Genomic DNA, 21,521 nt, shown 5'->3' with positions numbered 1-21,521 from the left:
AGTCATTATACTGATTGAGAAGTGCAAGGCACAGGAGTCTTGCTCATTTCCTTCACTGAAAGCAGAAATAATAAATCATACTGAACTTCATTTTAAAGTGCAAAAAGTATGTAACTGAATCATGTTTTTAGCATGATATTAAAAATAATGTGGCCAGACGCTGTGGCTCACGCCTGTAATCTCAGCACTTTGGGAGGCCGAGGTGGGCGGATCACGAGGTCAGGAGATGGAGACCATCCTGGCTAACACGGTGAAACCCCGTCTCTACTAAAAATACAAAAAAAAAAAATTAGCCGGATGTGGTGGCGGGCGCCTGTAGTCCCAGCTACTCGGGAGGTTGAGGCAGGAGAATGTCGTGAACCCGGGAGGCGGAGCTTGCAGTGAGCCGAGATCGTGCCAGTGCACTCCAGCCTGGGTGACAGGGCGAGACTCCATCTCAAAAAAAGAAAATAATAATAATAATAAATAAAAATAAATAAATAAATAAAATAATAAACTAAGTACAATTATGTAGCTAGCTCTCTAACAAAAGTGAGATTTTCTTAAATTCTTTACTCATTTTGTTGAAGCTGTTCAATGTCATGCTGAATGAATTATTATAAGATTAGAGAAGCAGGGTATTGCTTAGTATTGCAGGTGTTTTTAGTACAATATAAACAAAAAACGCATCTAATAACCCAAATAAATAGACTGCCTATTACTCAGTGAGTAAGTTATGCCAACAACTTTCATTTGCATCATAAACCCAAATTATTTTTTAAATGTATAATAATGTTGAAAATAAGTATAAACTTAAACAACAATTTTTCACTTAAAAGAATCATCAGAAATTTATGTGACCTGAATATTATGTATTTTTCTGAATATAATATCTTATCCCAGAAAATTCAGTACGAATTTCTATAACAAAACATAGAATTTCTGTGATATCTATTTCTGACTCATTTAGTTTTTCTCATTTTTATTTTCTTGCATCCCTCAGAACATGTATTTCCTTAAAATTCCATAAATCTTCAAGTCTTAAAATACAGAATTCCTCTTTATGTCATTCTGTTAATTGCACATTTTAAAAAATTATGACTTACTTTATATAAATCATATTTTTTGTTACATGTCCTGCTCTCTATGTCTCTTCTAATTTGAAATTCTTCAGTAACAATAATAGACTTTGTGAACAAAAATTCCCCATTCTAAGTTTTGTTTAACATCAATATTGGGGTATCATTTTAATTACTTTACAAAAATGTGGGAAAAAAAAAGTGTGCATACCATGGAAAAGCTTTAGGCCCCAGAGCAGAAAGCACTAAGAGTCCCTGTCTCCATTCACCTATAATGAAAAACAATGCCAGAAAGTTGGAAATAAATGTTCAGCAGAGATTCAGTCCAGTTTTCCTAACAAACTGAAATAGCCATTTGTTTGCCATGAAGCAAGTAGAGCGTACGAGATGTCACTGCCTTCTTGGCAGCATAAGCATTTTTCTTAGCATGAAAAATCTTGGGGCACTTGTAGGTAAGTAAAAGGAGATCCTGGACCTTTTATTATTCCCTAGCCCTTGGATTTTGCTTTTCTTCTCTTTTAGATTTTTAGCACAGTCAACATCGGTGCCCCTGTCATCCTTCAACAAGCTTATCCTTTGTGCTGTTTTTAGGGTAAGCTTCAAGGGAAAAATTAAATGTGTCTTTCTTTTACCCATTAATTTTTATTGCATGAAATTTAAATTTATAATAACAATTTGAAATACCTTAGCTAGACAATGTAAAAGGACAAAAATACGTACATATAGATAGAGAGATGATACATAGAGGTATAGATAAATAATCTTTATATTTATATCTTTATTTGTATTACACAATTTAAAGAAGTGATAGAAGTATAAAGGATAATTACATTGAATTTTACCTGTATTGCGTAGCTTTTTCCTCGCTTTGACTAGCTGGGCCCTCAGATATGGAAATAGGATAAAGTATTTTTGTAGGTCATTAGTTTTGCAATGTAGAACATTATTATTGACAAATAATACTAACAAATGTCAAATCCATGTGTTCCATGACACCTAACCAACAAACAGAATTTGGACTTGTTCTTGTAATGTAAACTGCAAATTTTCTAACTTTGTTCAATTAAATTTGCAAACCTAGTGTTACATTAACTTTTACTTACCTCTTTTTCCCATTTGTATTTTAAAAAGCTTTTGTTGAAATTCTATCCCTATTAAACAAATCTGTTCCACTAAAACTACTTTCTTGAATTGGATTATTTGCCATACAGTACTTTATTTTCTCTTCCTAAATATTTGATAAACATTATCTGGAGTCAATTAACACATTGATCTTTTCAATGTTTATTAAAACCCTCTTAATGGCTTTTAAAGAAGAAATACGGCTGTATTTACAAACATTATATAGTGCATTAATCTAGGACATCATGCAGAGAGAAAAAGGCATTGAAGGCATAATGTATGGGTTGTATAAAACAGGGTTTGTTAGCAGTTTGGTGAAATATTCTTAAAATGCTGTTATAAATATAATAACAATTTTCTGGTAGAGAAGTCAAGACAGCTTAGGGAATTGATAAGGAGTTATGGGTGAAATTCTCAAAGGGCACTAAACAGTCCCCAAGAAAGGGCTTAAATGCACTGGACCGAGGTAAGCAGCTGCAATTGATTTAGCAAGTAATAATGCAGAACGCAGGGAAGAAAAGAGCAGAGGAACATGAAACGATTCTGTCCTGGCTTTGGTGTTTTTCTGAAGGCCAAGGACATAATTCTGCCTAACTTTTGGGATGGTTTTTCTTCTTAAAAAGTATGATTTTACGTTTTGGATACAGTGTGTGTCAGTTTTAATACAGCCATTTGATTGCTGATCTCTCAGAAGGGCATGAGAGACTGTCTTGTTTAAATGGAAACTCCAACCTTGCCTTTCCCTCTCTCTGCCACAAATTAAGAAATTATTTTCATCTGCTTCACCTTCTCAAGGATGAAGGTGCTCAAGTCAACCATTTTGTCCAGGAGCTTCTGGATGAATCTTGACAGCGACAGGACCAGAAAGAAGCCACGATATGTGGCGTAGCTCACACTCTTACCTTTGCTCTGGGAGACAGTTATAACTGGTGGTATCTGACAACACGCAGCATTACTTTCAAGCTCCAGATGCTAAGGATGATTTTATGCAGTCATTTAAGCAGAACCTCCCTTAGCTGCCTGGAACTCAGCAGGGATTGTTTCAGGGACAGGAGAGTCACAGTTCTTCGGGTTCAGACAGCTATGGTGACCTCTTCAAATGCCTCACAAAGATTAGGCTGTCACACCTTGTCAGGTGGTCTATGCTTTCACGGTTTCATCCTTTTCAAAAATTTAAAGTGTTCTCACTGCCGTAGCATTTCTCCTCTCATAACTTCTAGCCTTAATTCCCATTCCTCTCATCTTATGGCCTTTTTCTCATCCAAGCAGAATTTGTCACTCTTTGTAAGTCACTTCTACAGTGTATTACTGCAGCACCCCTGTTCATATTGTCTCCTCGGATTGGAACGATTCCATTGCATTCCAAATCCACCCTCCATCTCGGCCCACTGAAATCTTATCAAAATTTAAGCCATATGCCCCTTTAAAAAAAAAAAAAAAAAAAAAAAAAAAAAAAAAACTATGAGGAGCCTACAGCCAATTCTAATTGTTTTAGATATATCATATATATTAGATTTCTTTTTTTCACATATTTATCATTTAAAAGAGGCAATATATCACTATGGTTAAATTGGGGTCTTAATCAACTTAATCCAACAGGCATTCAAATCAAGGAAACTAAAATTAGTAGCTGTATGATTTTGAAAAGTTACCTAACATCTGTACTTCAATTTCCTCATGTGTAAATCAGGATAACAATATCTCAGACAATACTTAAGGTAATTAAATTGATAACACGCATACATACCTAGAAGAATGTTTGGTGCAATCTAAGTGCTCTACAATGTTAGAAATCACTATCACTGTTATTGGAACGTACTGTCTTGGGTGTACTGTTTACTTATGGGTAATGTAAGTATACATTTGCCAATTACTGGCAATTATACAAGGCACTTAGAAGGAAGCATTCGATTGTTTTAATCTTTGTATCCTTACTACAGTACTCAATATGTTTCTTTGTACACACTGGCCCTTCAACAAATACTTGTTAAACTCAGTCCATTGTGAAGCAAGCTTAGTTACTTTAATCTTGAGCGCTTTGGGAGTAGAAATGCTCTCTTCTCTATAACGCCCAATATATTTTGACCATAAATAGCCAATAAATGGTGTTTGAATGAATGACTGCAAGTCTTAAGCAACGAAATAATCTTGCTATCCGGTTTTTTTATGTGTGTATTTACATGCCTCCTTGGTCCCAGCATACCTATCTTGTAAAATATACCACGCAGATGAAAATATAAGGACATTCAATGTCAAGTTGAATCAGTGGGTGGTGAGAGTAAGGGCCCATTTGTGATATCAAGAAAAATTATTCCTATTGAATCAATAGAATTTGTGGAATCTGAGGAAGGAGAGGATCGGAAAGGTGCATCCAGGATAAATTATTAATAAATAAGCATTCTGTATGATTTAGTTTATCTGTAAAAATTAATTTTTATATTTCTTGGGGGCCTTCAATATTTTCAAACTGAGAAATTTAAAAATAAAATTGAATGGAAATAAGACAAGTCCAGGCAATAAGAGGAAAAAAAGCAGCACAGTTTTATAAGAGGATAAATAATGATGACACCTGGTTGTCTACATAGTTACGGGTAGAACAAAATGAGGTATTTTAAATTCACTCTCATATTATTGAACCTATATACTGCATTTAAAATATACCTTACTTTACATACCCATAGCCATGCAAGATAAGTTTCACTATTCAATTTTACAGATGAGAAAATTATAGTCAAGGAGATGAAGTCACCTGATTATAAGTGACAACATAGGGACAACATAGGGTGTCAAATCAGAGTTTGAGCTGCAATCAAAGCCCACACAGTTTTCTACTATGTCACATTTAGAAATGACTTATAAAAAGCACTTTGGCTCATAAGCATGACTTCAGTCAAGAAAATTTAGAAAACATATTCGCTATGCTACTCCAGTTCATTTGAACGAACCATTTTATAGCAGCAATTCAAGTAACAGTGAAATATGTCAATAGCAATAGTCAGTCCTTCGAGGGTAGAAAATACCACCCAAATGGCTCTTTTCCAAAATGAAAGTTTGGGGTTGGAAACCTCATAAAGTCTACTATAAACTCTTTCATTGCTCAGATGTGTTAAAGGTTATTGTGTTTTGAGACCCTCTTAATAGCTTTACCTGTTCTTAGCAAGTAGTAATAATTACTGTTTAAGAATGCATTAACTACATGTACTGAATAATTATTGTGACATGTAGGGAATCTCTACAACTAACATTTAACACATCGGCACAGTCTATTCTAGTATATACTTTTGTGTGGAATTTAAACAAATTATAAATTGAGAAAGTGAGGGAGGGAGGAGGTAGAGGGTCGGCAGGAGGAGGCAGTAAGAAGAAAAAGATGGACAGCAAGAACAGGCAGGAAGGGTTGAGAAGGCGGATGGGTCAGGCACTGGTGAAAAAGAAAGGGAAAGCAGGAGAGAAAGAGAGACACGAAAGGTTCTAAACCTCTTGATCTTTTAAAGAACAAAACATTTATGAGCACTTTTTTATAAAGTTCTGGGTCATGAAGCCACTTTTATCACTGAAATGAATTAAAGCAGAAGCTAAGAATTTCACAGGTCAGCAGAGATGTGATTCTGAGACCAACAGATGTTCTCTAACAATTCTGTGATAGCCAGCTGTTTACCCAGCATGCTTTTCATTAAAAACCTGAGATTTTGAGTCACAGGGATGCTTTTAAGATTATGTTGAGGACTAGGATGTATTGTTAGAAGGAAGGGTCTTAGTACTTATACAATGCAACGTCTCAGAGATGGGAAGACAATTTGACAGAAACAGGAATTCGTGAGTCCCTTCTTTTGTCTCCTACCTTATCTGCTTCTTCAAATTTGTTTGTTTTTGTTTGTTTGTTTTGTTTGTTTGTTTTTAGTTTTTGTTTGTTTGTTTGTTTGAGATGGAGTCTCACTCTGTCGCCAGGCTGGAGTTGCAGTGGCACGATCTTGGCTTACTGCAACCTCCACCTCCTGGGTTCAAGCAATTCTCCTGCCTCAGCCTCCCGAGTAGCTGGGACTATAGGCTCCCACCACCATGCCCGGCTAATTTTTGTATTTTTAGTGGAGATGAGGTTTCACCATGTTGGCCAGGATGGTCTCGATCTCTTGATCCTGTGATTCTCCCACCTCGGCCTCCCAGAGTACTGGGATTACAAGCGTGAGCCACCGCCTGGCCCTCAAATTTGCTTTTTGTAATTGTTGTTGTTTTCCTTTTGTTGCTCTTCTGTATTCCTCGCAACCTCCATGTTTCTGCTTACTGCCTTCTCTGCGGTGCCTCTCTTCTCTTGCCTTCAGCAATATTTTGGTTCTGTGTCTTTTCCTATTTATCTAACACTCGCAAATCCCGGAGTGGAGAGTACCCATATAAGGGAAAAGTTTCATGCCTGATCGCAAAGCCAAAGAGTGAGCACAGAAAGGATACGATGATAATTGTGTCTTTTTCTGATGACTGAAAAGAAACTTCAGGGTCTCGAAGCACCACAGAGCCATCTTTAAATGTATTAATTATCTTCCCTATGATCTGTCATTTCTTTTTTTCTCATAAGGGCAAGGGGGAAAATAAATTAGTGAGTTGAGGTTTCCAGTAACTCAGACTCCAGATAAATGAAAATGTACTATAATTGTGTGTATTGTAATTGAAGTAAAAACTATTTCCTCTGATATAAGATTAGAGTAAATGACCTCTAACTTTCTAATTCCAATTCTAAGGGTTCTGTGGTCCACGCAAATACAGTTAAGAGTTTCTCACCACTTTTTGATGATTACCTTCCTATAGTCATATTTAACATTTGGATTTTTCTCTCCTATATTAAATACCTGGGCTAATCAAAAGCTTGAAACATGTTCCTAATATTTTTTATTCATATAACAGTGAGTCTGAGGATTTTCTTTAAACTCTAATGAGTCCTTGAGGATGTGATAATCAGCAAAAGAACACATTAATTCTGATTTCCTTCCCTAGTCTACTAATCAAGAAAATTTCAAACTACTACAGATACTATATGTGTTTTTATTCTACCCAGATTTTTTTTTTCTTTAAGAGTGATATCAGGCTGGTAATTTGATGAAATCAAATGCATTTCACAGAAATAGAAAAATTGAAATAATCCACAGTTCCATTTAATTCAGAACATGGTTTCATCACTTAATCAGTCTTTTAAAAAATTATCTAAAGTGTGGCCAGCACAATTCTAGCCCTCAGAATAAGATAGTGGTCTGGGTGCAGTGGCTCACGCCTGTAATCCCAGCACTTTGGGAGGCCAAGGCAGGCGAATCATCTGGGGTCAGGAGTTCAAAACCAGCCTGGCCAACATAGCAAAACTCCATCTCTACTGAAAAATACGAAAAGAAGCTGGGAGTTATGGTGGGTGCCTGTAATCCCAGCTACTTGGGAGGCTGAGACAGGGAGAATCCCTTGAACTCGGGAGGTGGAGGCTGCAGTGAGCTGAGATTGCGCCACTGCACTCCAACCTGGGCAACAGAGCAAGACTCCATTTCAAAAAAAAAAAAAGTGAACAAAACATTAAAATTCTCTGTCTGTAAAGAGTTTATATCTTTGTTATCTTCATGACATTGTAAAGTAAATGTTTCATTTCTGAACCATTATTTTTCAAAAGTTCTTTTTACTTTTTATGGTATGCTTCCTTTTGTTTTTTGTTTTCACATTTTAAGTCAAGTGTCATGAAAAAAATGTGGATTATTTACTAGAAATAGAATATTTCACCTACTTCAAAACAACTTCTGAACTTTGGACTCTTTAAACCTTTAAGTAAACTCAGGTTGAGTAAAATAATAATATATAAAATTTTATGCTGTTTTCAAATTTAATATTTACTTAAAGGATAAATGGAGTAGTATGGAGAGAGTTTTTCATAGCAATTTTTAGGTTAGTTGAAAGATTACAAAATAGCTGATACACAATGAACCCAGAACAAATAAACTATTTACACTGTCCCTTATGAAAGAAAATCAAACCTTTTTGCCTTCTTACTGGAATAAAGCCAGTACGTAGCAAGCACGTGTAGCTATGTTGTAATTTATTTCACTTGAAAGCAAAGACCTTTATAACTCACTTGTGGCTTTGATTGTGGCTGAATTATAAGGTTTTCCTACTGCTTACATAAAGTTTACAAAAAACGTGATACTCTCCCAATGACTGGTTCCTTTAATGTGTGCACAATCCCTACTGACCCTACTCTGTTTAAACTATATTTATTCTGATCACATATTAAATATTGAAGAATTGTGCTTCTGACCTTATACAATTCTTAACCTAAAGTACATGTAATTAGATTTTTCTAAAGTACGTCTTCTTCTCTCAAGCGGCAATACACATAATAAACTAGCAATAAACTCTACTACCAGTAGCAAAGCTACTACTTAATTTAGGCCATGCTAAGACAACACTACATTACAATGGGGACTTTGCATAATGACAAAAACTGCTTTCCTCTTCCAAAGACAACGTTAAGAGAATGCCTCTCCTTTCATCTTCAGACATTATTACTAAATTCAGGCAACTCAATAAGAACTAAGTATTGAGGTGAAAGTCTAAGGAATTTGTTCCTATACAATGACGTCACTGTAATTTTTAGATTTTTAAAAATATTATCTTTATTTTGTTACCTTCGCATGATATCCATTACTTAGCAAATTAAAGAGACTTTAAGCAAACAGGACAGAAAATTAAGCATTGTTCTACCCAATGTAGTTTTGGAGATAGTAAGAAAAAAACAACAATCTTAGAAAAATATACATAATTATGATTTTTGTTACTATTAATAGATCATGCATTTTTATGATCTCATATTCGGACATTCTGATGAATAAGATTAATCAGTATGAGACTACTAACCACACTGCACCATCATTTTGCTTCCAGTTTCTTCTCAAACTCTGATTTGAACAGATGCGTATGATTCTTGTTAATCACTGCACACACACAAAATACACTCCTACACATAGTTTGAATGATTAAGAGTTTTAAGTAAATGGCAAATCAAAAATTAACTATTGGTAATAGTTTCCAAATCATTTTGACACAAAAAGCAAGATGGGTCAATCTCTGTCTAGTAAACTGAAATTTCCTCCTGTCCAAACTGCTAATCAATTTGATTAATAATCCTTTGATTAAGAGAATATACCCAACCTAGAGAATGCTTCTGACATTTGAATTTCAAATTTCTTAAGACTTAAATGAGACGATGTTGGAAATGTTAAAGATATATGTTCACTAGATTATAAATCAAATTTTTATTCATTTTCCATGAGTTTTTTTACCACTAACAGTTTGAAACTTGGGTCTCTAGAGGGGATATTTCCAAATGTTCTCTCTTATAGAAGCTTTATTGTAAAGAAAAGCTTACGTATTCAATAAACATGCTAGTACCAATCCCCTAACTGACCTGACCACTAACAGTTGATTAGTCATTTAAGTAAAGGATGACATCTGTTTTGAATACAATACTATGAGGTGACTATGGAAGATATAAGTGGAGATGTCCAGTAAATAACTAAAGGGCCAAATAAAATAATCTCATTTAGAAATACAGCTCTGAGAATCATGAACATATCCATGACAATTGAAGTTATTAGAATGGATAAAATGTCCAGGCTTATATTGAAGACTAAGTTGAGCATAAGACCATGGAATTATGTTTCACTCATCTATTTCTTTAGTAATACTTCATAGTCTACAGTCAACAAATTCAACAGATGGATTCAGCTAGAGTTTAAGCTACAGTTAGATTTTTTCCCAGGTAGTTCCTGTGAAAATGATGCAAAGAATCAATATAGAGAGAGGAGTGATATTGAAGTATATAGCCTTTTTTTTTTTTTTTTTTTTTTTTTTTTTGAGACCAAGTATCACTCTGTCACCAGGCTGGAGTGCAGTGGTGCGATCTCAGCTCACCGCAACCTCCACCTCCCTAGTTCAAGTGATTCTCCTGCCTCAGCCCCCCGAGTAGCTGGGATTACAGGCATGCACCACCAAGTCCAGTTAATTTTTGTACTTTTAGCAGAGATGGGGTTTCACCATGTTGGCCAGATGGTCTCTATCTCCTGACCTCATGATCTGTCCACCTCGGCCTCCCAAAGTGCTGGGATTACAGGTGTGAGCCACTGCTCACAAGAACAAGGTGAAAATGGACTTGTTAGAACAGGAAAGTGCAGGAGGTCCTTGAATAATGTCCTCTTCTTCAAAATCACTTTGTGAAATATTATTTTGTTATAATGGTTGAGGAGGGAAATAAAAAAAAAGCAATTCCTGGCCAGGGCCAGCATCTGTGTGGAGGGTACAAGTTCTCCCGATGTCTGTGTGGGTTTCTTCAGGCACTCTGGTTTCCTCCCACATCTCAAAGATACGCACATTGGATTCATTGGTGTGTCTATATACTCCCAGTCTGAGCTAGGGATGTGTGTTTGTGTGTGTGTGTGTGTGTGTGTGTGTGTGTGTGTGTGAGAGAGAGAGAGAGAGAGAGAGAGAGAGTTGCCCTGATATTTTGGTATTTATTTAGAAGTTTGGAGATGTTTTTATGACCAGAAGTATGCCATAGGGACCTACATCTTGTTTATGCCAATTAGCCTACAGTAATATTGGTCTTGTTATAGATCATTTTGCTTAAAGTCACAGTTTCTAAGAATCTATCAATGACATTACATGAGGATTTACTATAGAGATACCAATGACTTCATAGGCATTTTGAGAGGATTTGGGTAAGAAAGAGGAAATTATTTGAGGCTATGGTCTTATTGTGACCTGCAAAATGTATAAACTCAAAGGTGATACACTCAAAGGTGATGACAAGGACCAGGTGGAATTAATTGCTCATGCTCCTGTGTCCTCATAATGATTTGTACTTCATTCTTCTCTAGCACTTGTTACACTATGTAGTTGATTTTGTGTGCCTTTCTTCTTGACTCCAATGGCAGTCACTGCAGAGTAGGGAATATAATTTAATCCTATCTATTTCTAGGACATGAAAGGATTTCTGGAATAGAATGGATGACCAATATGTCTTTGAGTTGCTTGTTGAATTAATGAACTACCAACTCTTAAATTTAATGATATGGTATGCGTGTAGGGGTGTGTGTGTGTGTACACAATGTACACATGTGTGCATGTTTCAGTAACGGGTACCATTGTGTCTGTGTGAGTGTGTGCATGCCACGCATATATGTGTGAATGTTTCAATAATGGGTGACACTGAATATAGCTAAAATAATTTTATATTAATATATGTATTAACCAGTATATATACTCTTTGTTGTAGCTATCATGCATTTTCTAAAGTTAGATGAAAAGAAATTTAAATCGCTGGACTTTTAATGGAAATTTGTGATAATCTTATATGCATTTGTGGTGTGACTGGTCCTCCACCAGGCTACTTGAGGCATATGTCTACTGCCTGAGCCCTGAAGACCAGGCAATGAGCCAAGGTCATGGTACCCAGCTGAAGAGCAGGTGTCCCTAAGAATACAAACATCTCTGAGAGTATCTGAGAACCTACCAAGGGAAACAGTCTCATTGCACACACACAGCAGGCCAAGAGCCAGGAAATTAATTTAAAGGCAGCTTAGGGATGGGAGGTGGCACGGATCTCTAAAGCTGTCCTGCTGCCTAATAAGTAAGTACCATAAACTCATCTACTGGCCAAGGTGGACTTGTCCAAGTCATTCATTGGTCTCTTGGCTCCCTTCCAGTTTGGGCGAAGGTTTTTAAATATGAATCCAGTTTTTCTCATTACAACATTTTTCTTTACATAAACTTGAATAATCATTGTATAATAGCTTTCTTCCTTTATTATTCTCTTGTATTTTCCATTTGGGCATTTTTTTCTAACTATAAATTTTACATATTATCCTCTGAGCTCTTGAGATTTTCCACTGAGAAAAAAAAAAGAAACTGACATTCTTCTTACCTCTCATGCTTTCATTGAGACAAAGGTATGTCTTATCCTGTGATTTTAACATACTCTATTATCAATAGTACTCTTAAAATATTTCCAGTCTGAGCTTATTATTTATTGTAATTTAATCATCACAAGAGCTACTGTGAATGTGGCAAGTTTTACTTTAAATAAATTACAGTCCATTACATCTATGGGAAATATTCTAACATAGTAAAATAGAGGGCAAAATAAAATAAAATTTAAATTTTCCACATTTCAGCCTTAATTAGCCAATCTCTGCTATTTCTAAAGTATACAAAGCTGAAAAATATTTGAAAATTTTGTTTTGTTATTTTCATGAGTTAGATTTCATGCAGCATAAAAAGCTTAGTGGGAAGTATTTCTTTAATTAACAGCTTCAGAGATAAAATAGTTATATAACTAATAACTAATTAGAAGTCTAAAAAGTCTTCTTGGGTACATTGCTATATAAACTACAGAATAATTTCAGGCTATTTTGTATTTCTAGAACAACAAACATCTGTTTAAAAGTAAATAATTTTGCCAATTAAGTGATTGGTTCTCCAAGGGCCTAACAATGAGGTAAATACATGATTTTACTACTTGGATCAATGAGTTGGTCACTGTATGACTAAAACGCTAATGTCTTAGGGTTCAATGATAATTGTTTATTGGCATGGTCTTTTAAAGAGCAATCTGGAAAATCATCTGTATTTTCACGGCCCCTATGCTGACCCTATGTTAGTTAGCATTTCCTAAAATTGTGTCTTTCAGATGTGTCTGTTTTCTAATATTGAGTGAGGGTTGTAACTAACTATGAATAGCTAGTTTACATTTATGACATCTGTGTTGGGAGTTTATGCAAGTTCAAGAATTATTGAATGTATATGACAATAAATACATTATACATAATTTGCATTTGACATAGACTGTTTTGTTTCACATTAAACGCAGATTAGAAACCAAAAGTTGTCAGAGAATAATTAAGGGGAATTATTGAGTAGTATTGAATGTAGCAAGTAAACCAGAAAAGTCGTGTGTGTGTTTGTGTGTGTGTGTGTGTGTGTGTGTTGGGGGAATATATGGTTTACTGAGGTGATTAGATTCATGTTTCTTCCAAAAGTTAAAAATACAGTGCATATAATCATAATCCATGGAATTATGCAAAGTGTATAACTTGACCTCAGAACAGCAATGTTGTATTTATTTGCATAGTATGTAGGCATCGGGCAATGGGTTATAAAAGTGTAATTTCATTATGCCTGAACCTTAATATAGATCATCTTTTGTTTCTATTCGTTTTTACAAATGGACTCCTTGTGATGCCCCCTCTCAGATTACAAGATGATCTGTTGATAAGTGAAAATTTTGGCTAATCTAATACTTGTGTTAGTTACTACTGAAGTAAACAACACGTCTTCTTTCTTGTTTTGAACTCTACCCTCCTTCCCATTACCCAGAATATACACAAACACACACACTCGCTATCATTGCCATTCTTGCTCTTTCACGCACAAACACACAGACATACACATATGTTTAGCTATTTATCTTTCTCTATGTCTTATAGAACCCCAACTGATAATACCACATGAAAGATAATTTATGAGTCTCAACACAAGTAGGGCTGCCCCAGAAGTTTAGATGATAATACAAAGTGCATGCCCCTTTCCCAGTCCTGTGCACATGTCATGTGTCTCTCACTGCTCATCTCCACTACACTGATATTACTGAGTGTATTTGCACATGTCCAGAGATCTAACCCTTGACATGGCATTGCCCTTCTCCTGACTGTCAGTATCAACACTAAGGTTTATTCAAGTGTTATGGAAAATGAACTGGGACAGTGGAACTCTAAATGGAAAGAAATGGGATGACTTTGCAATGGATTAATGTGTGTTTACCTATAAAATGTCACTGTTGGATTCTCAAAGGTAATTGAAAGGCATTTTCAAAAGAGGCAGCAGAGGCTCCAGTGTGAAAAGACCACTGAGTGACACTTGCATTGCATCAAAGAACATTTCCTGTTACACAGAACACGCACATTGTACCTAGGCCTCTTATTTTTATAATCATCAACTTACAATTTCATACTGGCCAAGTCCATACCAAGGCATTTATATCTTTTACATTTTCATATCCCCAATTGTTCCAGGTACAACAATAACATCTGTTCCCCATTAATTAACACTGTTTTATTCATCTACTAATACCTCACACTAGCTTCCTAGGAAGGTAAAAGAATGAATGTACTCATTCCCAAACACATTCCCTTTTTCCAAAAAAAAAAAGAAAGCACTCATTCCCAAACACATTTCCTTTTTCTAGAAAAGCATGTCTCAAAACTTATTTTTTTCTTCATTGTTTTACCATCTCAAATGTCATATAACCAAGAAAATAGTAAATATCTATTAATAATTTTTGAAATATCAAAAAATATTAGGGCATATAACTGGTTTATTTCAACAGAAATGTAGAAGAAAATATTTTTAAATACTTATTTGTTGCCTTGATAAAAATATTCAGCAAATACAAGAAGCTTTTATGAAGGCTTAATTGAGCTATTAAGATTATATTTGCTGATGGGCATGTGTCTATGTGTCTATGAATGGACCACAATTTAAATAAGTCATTTTTCTGGAAGAGAGAGGCAATGTAGTAGTAACTTGTTCTAAAGAAACTCTGCTACTGTACATTATTGACACTTAAGTTTTCATATGAAAACGGTGTAATCACTGTAACAGTATTAAAAAAATACTGTTTACTAGGAAATCTGAATTAAATCCTCTTGAAAGCAAGGAAAACATTGATATGTTGTACCCATATCCCAATAAAAATTTATATGGGTTCTGATAAATATGCCAATTTAAGTTTACTTCTCAAATGTGATGTACAAAATTGGATTTAACAGTATTAATAGTAAACTTTGTATATGCTTATTACTATATTTTATGCAATGCAAGCAGTAATAGATAATTAGTTTAAGCCATTCAACAACACAAATATTCTTCTAAATATGATACATAATAGACCTCATTCAGCAAAGATTACAGTGCAGCTAGATCATTATTTTTGACATTCAGCAGTCAACATCCAACTTCATTGCCGAAGATGTTTTTCACAGTAGCTAAACACTTGAAAATAACAATTGTGGTATCAAAGCATTCATGAATAACACATGAAGCTGGAATTTACATTTCTCATTAGTTAAACTGCCTGTTTTCTTCTAAAGAATGTTGTTTATTTGGGTAAATAATACAAAGCCATGGCTTTTATATGATTACTGTACAATTGAAAAGTTTTAGTAATTAACTCCTTAGACACGGGATCTGAAAATGTAAAGGCCCACATAAGCATCCTTCCTTCTCCCAAATTAATTAATTGTTAAAATTAATAATAAACAATTAATACTTGTTAAAAATAAAACAAAGGAAAGTTGCCGTTAGTTAATATTTTATATAGATATGTTTGTTAGCGTGGACTACACAAATACCCCATTAAGATAGGCTCAGTCTATTCTCGCACTTCTTAACATGGTCAATCACGAAGTAAGAAGTATATTTTCACGGCACTTGCTCTGTATGTAACTGGAGAAATTCATGAATATTTATAAATACAAATGATGACTAACAACACAAAAAGCTACAATACTTCAATGTTAATCTGAAATTTCATGATACTTTCTATGGCATTGTCTCGTCTGCTTACATTCCTTCCTCTGGAAGTATTCACAAATGGTCTGCTAAAACCAAAAATGTCATTATGTCTACTTTCTCTTTAGTTTTTTGATATTTTATAATAAAAATTATTTTCCACTCCGTACACCACTCCCTAAGTAAAAGTAATTACATGTTTTAAAATAAAGTCATTATGACGATATGTTTATGGGACTGCAAAAAACTCACATTTTCAAAACAGTCACCCTTAAGTTTTAAAATATCCTCTGGTATTTATCACTCTTTTGCTTAGAAGCAGTAAATGACTCCCCTCTCCTACAAGATAGAATTTTATACCCCAGTCTGTCATATAAAGCTTTTATTCACTTGTCCCTAGTCGACATTTTAATCTTATTTCTTGATATTTCTTTTTGTAATAGTAAAAATAGTGGCTAATAATTATTGAGAACTTACTCCATGCCAGACATTTTTCTACTAATTTGTACATATTACCTCCTTTATTCTTACAATACACTACGCAGGGTTTCTCAACCTTGGTACTATAGACACTCTGAGTAAGTTAGTTTTATGTTGTAATGAGCTGTCCTGTGCACTGTAGGTAATTAGCAGCATCTACCTGCTAAATGCCAATAACACCCTCCCCCAAGCTGTGACAACGAAAAATGTCCCCAGACATTCCCACATGTCTTCTGGGGAGAAAAATCACCCCCATTTACAAACCATTGATCTAAAGATTTAGATATTATTTGTATTCCCATTTTACAGATGAGTAAATTGAAGGACAGAGATATTAATAATGCATTCATGGTTCCCAGGCAAACAGAATAAGGACTCAAACCATGCTGCCTGTCTTCCAAGTCTAATCTCTAAATAATAACTGCGCTTTGACATTTTCAAATGTAATCTGGGCAAGTTAAAGTTATAATGTTTAGGCCTTCATAGTTCTAGGCTTCTTGAGTAAGTATATTGGAAGTGACATAAACAGTTAATTTCTTTGGTTCAGGGAAGAAGTTAAACATATACCTTTCTTGGTATGCAAATGGAAACTTAGATTTCATCAGCTATATTATTTAAAAATAAATATATAAGAGAAAAATACCAAAATATCACAAGAAAAGTATACATGTATACTTAAATTCTAAATTAGATAATTAGAGAAATATTAATTACTGTATAGAGTACAGGACACAAAATAACTGATCAGTGAATATTATTTCCTCTGAATGCATGACCATCACTTTCTTCTCTAGTAAAGTCTATTTCCAGGTATTTCCTGGGCAGGTTGTCTCTTATCCATGTCCCCAAATTTATCCCAACTTGGATGACAACAACACTAACGATTAGCCAGTTTAGCCTAGGCGGTTAAAACACAAAATCTGGAGCCAGACTGCTGCATTTCAAACCAGCTCTTCTGTTTATTAACTATATGACCACACACAAGTAACTTAAGGTACTTAACCTCTCTGTACTTCTGCTTTATTACCTGTACACTAAAAATGAAAATCATGTTTTATGTAGGACTGTTATTATGGTTACATAATTTGATGTATTAAATAATTTGATGTATCACATAGTAAGACCCATATAAGTGTTTGTTTATATATATATATATATATATGCACGTGTGTGTGTCTATACATATATATGTGTGTGTATATATATATAATTTGTGTTTATATATATGTGTTTGTTTTACATATATATTTATTTCAGTTACATAGGTGTGCTATGTTACCTTCTAGGAACATCATGGCCTAGGGTTTGTTCTTATTAAATGTATTAAATATAAACAAACAAGTATATATACATGTATACACACATAGGTAAATATAAACATATACATGCATTTTAATTGTGCAATTGAATTATTTTATCTTTTAGGAATACCTAAAATGTGTATGCCGTGGCCATAAAATTTATGTTAATATTTTTCTTAGGTAACCAATGTTATTAATTTCAAAATACGCTTAAGATTTTTCAGTCCTTACCATACCAGAAAGTGGTTCCCTTGTAGAAATTTGATTTTGTTTCTCTCTCTTAATCTCAAGTTATTTAAGAGCAAGATCAGGTTTTATTTAACCCACAGCCAATATCATACTGAATGGGCAAAAGCTGGAATCATTCCCTTTGAAAACAAGGCACAAGACAAGGATGCCTTCTCTCACTACTCCTATTAAACATAGTATTGGAAGTTCTGGCCAGGGCAGTCAGGCAAGAGAAAGAAATACAGGGTATTCAAATAGGAAGAGAGGTAATCAAACTGTCTCTGTTTGCAGTTGACATAATTGTTTATTAACAAAACCCCATAGTCTCAGCCCAAAATCTTCTTAAGCTGATAAGCAACTTCAACGAAGTCTCAGGATACAAAATCTATGTGCAAAAATCACGAGCATTCATATACACCAATAGACAAACACAGAGCCAAATCATGAGTGAACTGCCATTCACAATTTCTACAAAGAGAACAAAACACCTAGGAATACAACTTGCAAGGGATGTGGAGGACTACTTCAAGGAGAGCTACAAACCACTGCTCAAGGAAATATAAGAGAAGACACACACAAACAGAAAAGCATTCCATGCTCATGGATAGGAAAAATCAATATGAAAATGGCCATACTGTCCAACGTAATTTATAGACTCAATGCTATCCCCATCAAGCTACCACTGACTTTCTTCACAGAATTAGAAAAAAATTATGTTAAATTTCATATGGAACCAAAAACAGAGTCCAAGTAGTGAAGACAATCCTAAGCAAAAAGAACAAAGCTGAAGGCATCATGCTACCTGACTTCAAACTATACTTCAAGGCTACAGTAACCAAAACAGCATGGTACTGGTACCAAAACAGATCTATAGACAAATGAAACAGACAGAGGTCTCAAATGCCACCACACATCTACAACCATCTGATCTTTGACAAACCTGACACAAAAAAGAAATGGGGAAAGGATTCGCTATTTAACAAATGGTGTTGGGAAAACTGACTAGCCATATGCAGAAAACTGAAACTGGACCCCTTCCTTACACCTTATACAAAAATTAACTCAAGATAGATTAAAGACTTAAATGTCAGACCTCAAACCATAAAAACCCTAGAAGAAAACCTAGGCAATACCATTCAGGACATAGGCATATTCAAAGACTTCATCACTAAAACACAAAAAGCAATGGCAACAAAAGCCAAAATTGACAAATGCGATCTAATTAAACTAAAGAGCTTCTGCATAGCAAAAGAAATTAACATCAGAGTGAGCAGCAACCTACAGAATGAGGAAAATTTTTGCAATCTATCCATCTGACAAAGGGCTAATATCCAGAATCTACAAAGAACTTAAACAAATTTAAAAGAAAAAAGCAAACAACCACATCAAAAAGTGGGCAAAGGATATGAACAGACACTTCTCAAAAGAAGACATTTATGCAGCCAAAAAACATACGAAAAAAAGCTCATAATCATTGCTCATTAGAGAAATGCAAATCAAAACCACAATAAGATGCCATCTTATTGATACCACCAGTTAGAATGATGATCATTAAAATGTCAGGAAACAACAGATGCTGGAGAGGATGTGGAGAAATAGGAATGCTTTTATAAGAGTGTAAATCTTTTCAACCATTGTGGAAGACAATGTGGCGATTTCTCAAGGATCTAGAACCAAAAATACCATTTGACTCAGCAATCCCATTACTGGGTATATACCCAAAGGATTGTAAATCATTCTACTATAAAGACACGTTCACCTGTATGTTTATTGCAGCACTATTCACAATAGCAAAGACTTGGAACCAACCTAAATGCTCATCAATGATAGACTGGTAAAGAAACTGTGACACATGTGTCACATGGAATACTATGGACTACTATGGAATACTATGGAATACCATGGAATACTATGCAGCCATAAAAAAGGATGAGTTCATGTAGTTTGCAGAGACATGGATGAATCTGGAAATCATCCTTCTGAGCAAACTAACACAGGAACAGAAAACCAAACACCACATATTCTAACTCATAAGTGGGAGTTGAACAATAAGAACACATGGACACATGCAGGGGAACATCACACACTGGGACCTGTTAAGGGGTGGAGATCTAGGAGAGGGATAGCATTAGAAGAAATACCTAATGTAGATGATAGGTTGATGAGTCCAGCAAACCACAATAGCACGTGTATACCTATGTAACAAACGTGCATGTTCTGCACATGTATCCCAGAACTTAAAGTATAGTTTAAAAAAAGTATATCCTTAAGTTCTAAAAGAAAATTTGACCCCCAGTCTCACACCATACATAAAAATCAATTCTGGATGATTGTGGATTTAGATGTGAAAGTTAAAAATATAAAGCCTCCAGGAAAAAAAAATGTAGGAAAATATCATCATTTTTATAATGATTTGTAACTGAATTGCATTGTTGTCAGATAATTTTATCTGAAAACAATTCTTTGAAATGTGTTGAAACTCTGTGCTTTTAAAGCATGTCCATACTTTATTTCACATTCCTCTCATCAACAGGTAGAATCTTACTTTCATTGCCCTTAAATATGGATGTCTTCAGTGACTTGCATTTAACCAGTAGGATATGATGAAGGTGACACTATATGACTTCTGAGGATAGGTTAGAAAAAGAGATATAGCTTCCACCTGGCTCTCTATCCTGGCACCCAACCTTGGAACCCAGCCATCTTACCAAGTAAGGGAGCCACATAGAAAGACCACATTTTGGTATTCTCGACATAGTGCCATGGAGATTCCAGCCGAGAGCTAGCATCAACTACCAAACAGAGAAGTTAGCAAGCCTTTGAGTCATCCTAGCTAATGCTGAGTAGGACATAGTAGACAATCTGCCCCACTAAACTATGCCTAAATTGTAGATTGATGAACAAAATAAATGCTGTGTTTGGTTTAGACCAGTTAAAAAAAATACATACAGTGTGTAGAAAAGTTAACTTTTCATAAAACTTGTCTGTATATAACATATACATTGATTTTCTGAGAAGTAACATGTAAGAGTATTTTTATGGTAGGAAAATGTAGGGATCTCTGAAAACATTTCTGAATCATCAGCATAGGAATTATTGGGTAAAATACCTACTAGTTGACATCTCTAAAGTTAACAATATTATTTCTAAGAGTAAAAATCAAAAATGTATCACTAAGTAAATAACTGAATGCAATGTGAAATAAATTTTCCTTGGCTTAAATCAAAGCAGTCACACTTAAGAGGAAGATAAGTGGCCTGAGAGCTTCCCATATTTAGAAAAAAAAAGTTCTGTTTTATGTAGGATTATACGAACTAAAAATGTAAACCAACGATTACTAGCATTTGTCTAAAAGCAACATTTTAACATTTTCCAAATATAAAAAAGGTATTGGGAAGTCAGAAAAATCAGGCTAGAAATGAACTTATTCATTTACAATAATCCTGTGTAGATAGAAAATACATAGACCTAGAATCAATAGTCATGCCTTTTGCTCACTCCATCATAAACTTCAAAGGATGGCACATTAAACTCCAAATGGACGGTTCCTAAACTTTCCTAATAAAATGTCAAATGAATTCTTCGTTTGTCTCTTAAATCCTCAGCAATATTTTCAGTTTTCACAAAGGTAAACTACTTGCTAAATGCATGGCTACTTTAAATAAAAAGAAAATATCACTTAGAATTATAACATTTTATGAAAACACTCGTTATTTCATATTCTTAAAAATAAGTATCGGGCCGG

Source organism: Macaca mulatta, chromosome 5, assembly GCF_049350105.2.
Source record: "Macaca mulatta isolate MMU2019108-1 chromosome 5, T2T-MMU8v2.0, whole genome shotgun sequence".
Lineage (NCBI taxonomy): Eukaryota > Metazoa > Chordata > Mammalia > Primates > Cercopithecidae > Macaca > Macaca mulatta.
Note: the sequence above shows the minus strand (reverse complement) of the source record.